The following is a 6,803-nucleotide window of genomic DNA, read 5'->3' as shown; positions in this document are numbered from 1 at the left end:
TGTAGATAAATTATTAATTTTGATCGGATTTATATATATTTTGTAAAAAACTTTAGTTACTCGTCTATAAATATGAAAACTTAGACCAAATCGGATAAATAAGTTTAAAATATCTTATATATACAAAAAAAATCCCAGTTAGAAATAAAACTCAAAACATCACAAGCCCCTTAGCCAGACTCGTGTCTAACGTTTGCTCGTATAATTTGTAGTTTGCTCATAAAAAAATGCACTGCATTTTAATTAATAACGTATAAACTTTTAGCCTATTGTCTAACGTTTTCTTATAAGATTTTAGTTTTCTCAAGAAGGATCTTTATACCGTGGTCTAAAAGGTCTATCAACTGGAAAAGAATTTTTTTTTGAAAAAAAGGGATCATTTACTTCACAACTTATACAAAAGGGCTAACTGGCGAGAATTGTACTATGACTATGTGTAACTTCGTAAGTTTACATTAAAGTAACTGGTTAGATAGGAGAAAAAAAAGTTACTGGTTGCCTGGTTGGAACCATTTAAATTTGCAATATCTAAATAAGACAATATACAGTAGAAAATAAAATGATACCCAGCTATGATAACAAATTATTCTTTTAAATCTGATTATATATTTCAAAATCCATAATCTAATCATAATTAGAGTTTGATTTGATTCACTCTTTAGCTACTCTACAAGCTATAAAAGCACACCTCTTGGTTACCTTGATTATCCAAAGTAAGCAGAGAAAAACGAAAAAAACTATCTAAGACTACATATAAAGTGTATTTCTAAAGGGGGAATGGCAAAGCTTTTGACTTGTGTCCTTCTCATTGCTGTTGTGTTTCTTGGTAATCGAGAACATAAAAACTCTTTTCTTTACTGATATTTCCATACTTGCTATTCTCATGTATATAATAATTACCTAATGTGAATACTAATTTATATTTTAACTTTCTTTTTTGTTGGATGCAGTTGGAACAATGATCCCATCAGCAAAAGCGGCAAAGACCTGCTATCAAATACATACAGAAATATTGTGCGATCAAGGCAAAGTTGAACCAAAATGCTTGCCATTTTGCAAGCAGAAATTTGGACCCCAAGCTGGTGCCCAATGCATTGAGAATATTGGCGTTGAGGGTCCTTTCTGTGCTTGCAATTATCCTTGCTAGTCACCTTTTCTCTTTCCTTTTTTAATAAACTTAATAGTTCCTATATGATATTTGCCATTCATGGCAATCTTATAATTTAATAATGTATTCTTTGTGAGCCTGCCCTTCGTAATGAAAAATCTCTCTTTATTTACATTTTTCTGTTTATTTTTTTTCATTCTTCATCCATGGAAATTGATTAAATTTTCAGAATATTCTATGCATATGCTTATAGGGAATTGGATTTAAGTACAAAGGACTCAAGGATACAATATATCTTATAAAAAACACAAACAATTGATTTTACTATTATTCAATTTTGAGCTTTACAACTGTCTTTGGGAAAGAAATTAATGAATTAATTAGAGAAAATATGAATTCCTCTATTCTATTTTTCATTATGCCATATCTCCTACTAGAGGGTGGTCCCCCACATCATTAGTCCTCGTTCATGGCTTGAGCTTCTCGAATTTGGCTGTATAATAGAACACGAAAAATAATTAGAAAACAAAAGCAGCTCGAATATTGTTCAATTCAACTAACTAATACTTTCTCCATTTTAATTTAGATGATGTAATTTGACTCGACACGGATTTTAAGAAAAATATTAAGACTTTTAAAATTTGAGGTCTTAGAAACTTAAGAGGTAAAAATTTTGTAGAACCATGACATTTGTGTGGTTATAAAAGCTGTTTATTAAGGATAAAATGTAAAATAAAGATTTTAAAATTAAATTATTTTAATTGTAAAAATGTATCATTCTTTTTTAAACGAACTAATAAAGAAAGTGTGTTATTTGAATTGAAACAACGGGAGTACTTAAAAAATCACAACTCTATTAGTATTATTTTTTCAAACCTATAATTGTTGCTCAAATTTGTAGATTGATTCTTAAGTGAGACAAATTTATTATATTATTAAAACTATTAAATATCATTTTTAAGAGTAGGTAATATAAATGGAATCAAGTGGAAAGATATTGAAATGAGTTTGTACCTTTGAGCTCCTTCATACCACAGTCGGCGTCACATTTCATCTCACAAAAAGTGTAGCCATGGCCCTCATCAGCGCATTCCTTTTGACAATTGTCAAAGCACCGCTTGAAAACTTCATCGGCTTCCGCTACGTGAACATGCACAGCTGACAACACAACTATGCACATTACAAACACTGCTACTACCTTCTTTGCCTCCATTCTTTTTCCCACTTAATTAGGTTTTGTTTCTTTTTTAATTTGATATTTTAATAGCTGGATGGTTTGCTTTGTTTTATTACCCTTGGACGATTTGTTAATGGACATGAGATTGTATTTATAGGTTATTGTGACCCTTTTACGTTGGAGGATATACCTTAGAGTAAGGGAAAGCTCGTGGATTTCCTGGGATTTTGGAAACTGAAGAGTCATTAGACTTGTGTTGTTCCGTATTACAGCACTGTTTGGTCACTATTCAAGAAATGATTTTGACCACCGAATAATTGACTGGAAGGTGGGCAACGCTTTCATTAACTTCTTAGGAACAGTAATTTTTTCAAAAACTTTCAGTATCAACTAGAGAAAATAAAGCCAGGCTTTGTGATTTACAAGTTTAGTGCTCCCTCCATTCCGGTTTATGTTTACAATATTTCCTTTTTATAACTTTTTAAAGTTGAAAATAATTTAACTTAAATTTTTCATTTGACGATAAATGATAAGTCTTTATAATTACAAATATTATGACATTATAAATTTAAATTTTTCAATTATTTTTAATTAGAAATTTCAAATTTAAGCTTTGAGTATGGTGGGTCAGAGTACTTATTCAAAATTAATAAACTAAGAAATTTGGGTGCGTAGCTTCGTGAATTTTGCTGGTAGCTGGAACATAGACCATAAGTATCGTTCTTTTGTTCATTGTGATAAGTTACGTGATTTTTTTATGATCTAACAAACTTTATGATAAGAATCAGATCGGGAACTTGTTACACATCCTCAAAAGTACTCAAGAACAGCAAGTCTTAGGTCGGGCACAAGTTTCAACAACTAGAGCCAAAGAGATGTCAGAGGCAACAGATGGACATCAGTTCCCGAGCTGACTGTACCAGTCAACTCCCACAACTGTAAAGTCGATGCTATTGTTCCTCTCTACACACGCAACAGTGCAAACGATGTAGCAGTCACTTTATGGGGAATGATTTGTACCAGATAATTGCTTGCATCATCCAAGTGACATCACTTGCATATTATCAACATGAAGCAAGGAAAAACACACACACTTGCACATCCGAAAATTGATCAAGTTTTCTCTCAAGTATGTTACCATCTTGCAAGTGACTTCAAGGCTTCTAGAACAAAGAATAACAAAACAAAGGACCAGTTTCCAGCACTGTATTACCATATGTTCTTAGTTGTGTTGTACCTTTGTTAGAGTGATCTATTTGTAATTCCTATTTATTTTAGCTAGTAGCATTGTGTAGGAAACCATTTGTAAAATCATAAACCTTATGTTTGTATCTTGGTTAGAGTTAGCCGAGTTGTGAGCTTTGTTATAGGGTTATTACAAATAGGCTTATAATAGAGTTATTACAAGTGAGTGAGAGCTTAAGAGTTTAATTCCTAGGTTACAATAGTTTATCAATTTGAAGTTCGCTCAATAGTGAAGTTAAAATCCTACGAGTGTAGGTCGTGGTTTTTAATTCCATGAGCTGGGAGTTTTCCACGTAAAACTCTGATGTGTCATTTACTTATCTCTTATTGTGTTTGTTTTGTGGAAACTGATAGAGAACCAAATTCTTTAAATATAGTTTGGTGGATCCTATGTTTCCATCAATTGGTATCAGAGCAAGTTCTTTCTACAAGGCTAGCACCTAGAAAGGATCCACATGGCTGCTCCACCAAACTTTGAAGAATATCAATCAACTTACAGACCACTAAGATTCAATAGACAGTATTACGGATGATGGAAGATAAGGATGCACGATTTTATCATATCTGAAGATTCTGAGCTTTGGGATGTCATCTGTGATAGCCCTTTCGTTCCCATGAAGATCATTGGGGAGCCATCAATGACAATTCCAAAAACAAGAAAGGAGTATAATGATGCTGACTGCAAAGCTATAGAGAAAAACTTCCAAGCAAAAAAATCCTCGTCTATGGTATTGGTCCAAACGATTATAACAGAATCTCCACCTGTCAATCCGCTAAGAAGATCTGGGAGGCTCTCCAAACAACACATGAAGGGACAACTCAAGTTAAGCAATCAAAGATCGACATGCTCACTACTGAGTATGAACTATTCAGGATGAAGGATGATGAGTCCATTCTGGACATACATACTCAATTCACCTCCATCATCAATGAGCTCCACTATCTAGGAGAAATTATTCCAAGAAACAAATTCACTAGGAAGATACGTAGTGTATTACCTAGATCTTGGGAAAGAAAAGTTAATGCCATCACAAAGGCAAAAGATCTTCAAAAGCTGACCATTGATGAACTCATTGGTAATCTGAAGACTTATGAAATAAAGAAGAAGAAGAAGAAGAAGAAGAAGAAGAAGAAGAAAAAGAAAAAGAAGGACCATGAAAGAAGAGAGCCCAAAAAGGAGAAGAACCTAGTCCTCAAGGCAGACAACAATGACTCAAGTGGTGAGGATACTGACATGGCCTACCTGACGAAGCGATTTCAGAAAATGATTCGCAAGAATGGCGGCATTCTGAAAAGGGGCAGCTCCAACAAACCAAGAGGTTATGACTTGTGTCATAAATATGGGAAGCCAGGACACTTCATCAAGGGCTATCCTCTCGTCAAGCAAGACCAGTACAAGCACAACACAGATAAAACAGTTAAAAGGAACTCAGTTCCTGACAAAAGATTCAAGAGAAAAGTTGTCGCTGACAATGTTGTAAAACAGGCTTTTGCTACATGGGAAGATTCTTCCAGCGAATCTGGAGAAGATGATGAATAAGGTGACACCTCCATGATGACAGTTGAAAGTGAAGCATCTGATAAGCATCTGAATATGACTCCATCTTTGCCCTGATGGCAAAATGTGACGATGATGAAGATGATGATGATGAGGTAAACTTTCAAGACGTTCAAAGAAATTTGAAGTCTTACTCTCAAAAGAAGCTTATATCTTTGGCCAATATTTTAATTGATGCTTATCATAATCTTATAAATGATAAAAATGTGTTAACTATGGAACTAGGAGAGGTAGAACATGAGAGAGATCGTCTGGTGGTCGTAGTGGTTGACCTAAAAGAAACCATCGAGGTTATAAAAAAAGAAAAAGATGGTCTAACTGAAAAAATTAAAAACATAGAGCATGAGATAAATGACTTGTTAGTAGTAGTTGTGGATCTAAAAGAAACAACTGAGGAACTAAAAAAGGGAAACAATTCTGGGAACATCCAAAGTGGAAAAGAAATTGCAAGTGAGGCACACATCAAGCTTGAAAATGAACTCAAATTGGTGAAATCTAGTATGTGTGCTAAACTTGAAAGAAATAGATAACTTCAAGAAGATCTTGACAGAGTTAAACATGACCAAGAAAAATCTCTAAATTAAACCTGGTCTTCTAATACAATCACTGCCATGTATACAAGCAATGGTAGGAACAGGCAGGGAGTCGGGTTCCAAAAGGAAAGGACTCCCTACAATCCACATAGCAAGTATGTTACTGTTACTGATAACTGGCTTTGCACTCACTGTGGTAATACTGGACACTTTAAAGAAAACTGTAAGGCTAGAATTCAGTCCTAACAGAAAAACAAGGTTTTTGTTGAGAAGGTACTGCTAAGGAACCTGGTTCCTCCATTACAAAAAATGTATTGCCTGCTTGTATAAAAAGAAGTTTAATTCGCCTTTTTTTCTCACTATTAGGGACCCAAACTTGTTTGGTTCCTAAGTCTAATCCTTGATTTTCTCTTGCAAGGAGGAATGAAAGGAAGTAGCCAAAATGGTATATGAATAGTGGCTGCTTTAAGCATATATGACTGGGAGCATTGATAATTTCCTTTCACTCAAAGCCCTGTAAAGAGGGAGTGTGTCCTTTGGTAATGTCAAAAAGATATACATTCTGTGAGTAGGAAGAATTGGGAAGATGCTCACTCATTTAATTGAGAATGTGTACTATGTGAATGGCTTGAAATATAGCCTACTGAGTGTTTCTCAAATGTGTGATACAAAAAACAAAGTGGATTTTTTATCAAAACCTACACAGTCACAAATCCCATGACTAGTGAAGTGGTTTTGTTAGCAAAAAGATTCAAAAACATCTATGTTGCTGATTTTGGGTCCTTGCACAATGGGGATCTTACATGTCTGAGTGTTGTTGATGATGATGCTGAGCTGTGGCACAGAAGATTGGGACATGCAAGTTTTTCATTGCTGAACAAGTTGGTCAAAAAGGACCTGGTCCATGGGCTGCCCAAGACAAGGTTCAAAGATCACAAGATGTGTGATGCTTGTGTAAGAGGAAAGTAAGTCAGGTCCTCTTTCAAGCCCAAGAATGAAGTAAACACCTCAAGGCCATTTGATCTCCTCTATATGGATCTATGTGGACCTCTGAGGGTGCCAGGTAGAGGAGGAAAGAAGTACATTTTTGTCATAGTTGACGACTACTCCAGATTCACATAGACCTTGTTTCTCAGAACCAAGGATGAAACCTTCCAGTCTTTATTGCATTTGTGGAGCATA

General features: G+C 34.7%; 1 long non-coding RNA gene across 1 annotated transcript; it reads right to left on the bottom strand.

Annotated features, from left to right (window-relative positions):
- Positions 1 to 1,404: 1,404 nt before the first annotated feature.
- LOC107796087 (uncharacterized) lies at positions 1,405 to 2,405 on the bottom strand. The gene is made up of 2 exons (XR_012705402.1): positions 2,123 to 2,405; positions 1,405 to 1,601 (listed from the first exon to the last, which is right to left on the bottom strand). It is a non-coding gene; the product is annotated as an uncharacterized LOC107796087 (long non-coding RNA).
- Between the last annotated feature and the right edge of the window lie 4,398 nt (positions 2,406 to 6,803).

This window comes from Nicotiana tabacum, chromosome 22 (genome assembly GCF_000715075.1).
Source record: "Nicotiana tabacum cultivar K326 chromosome 22, ASM71507v2, whole genome shotgun sequence".
Classification (NCBI taxonomy): domain Eukaryota; kingdom Viridiplantae; phylum Streptophyta; class Magnoliopsida; order Solanales; family Solanaceae; genus Nicotiana; species Nicotiana tabacum.
This window is presented reverse-complemented; position numbering and strand designations above follow the sequence as displayed.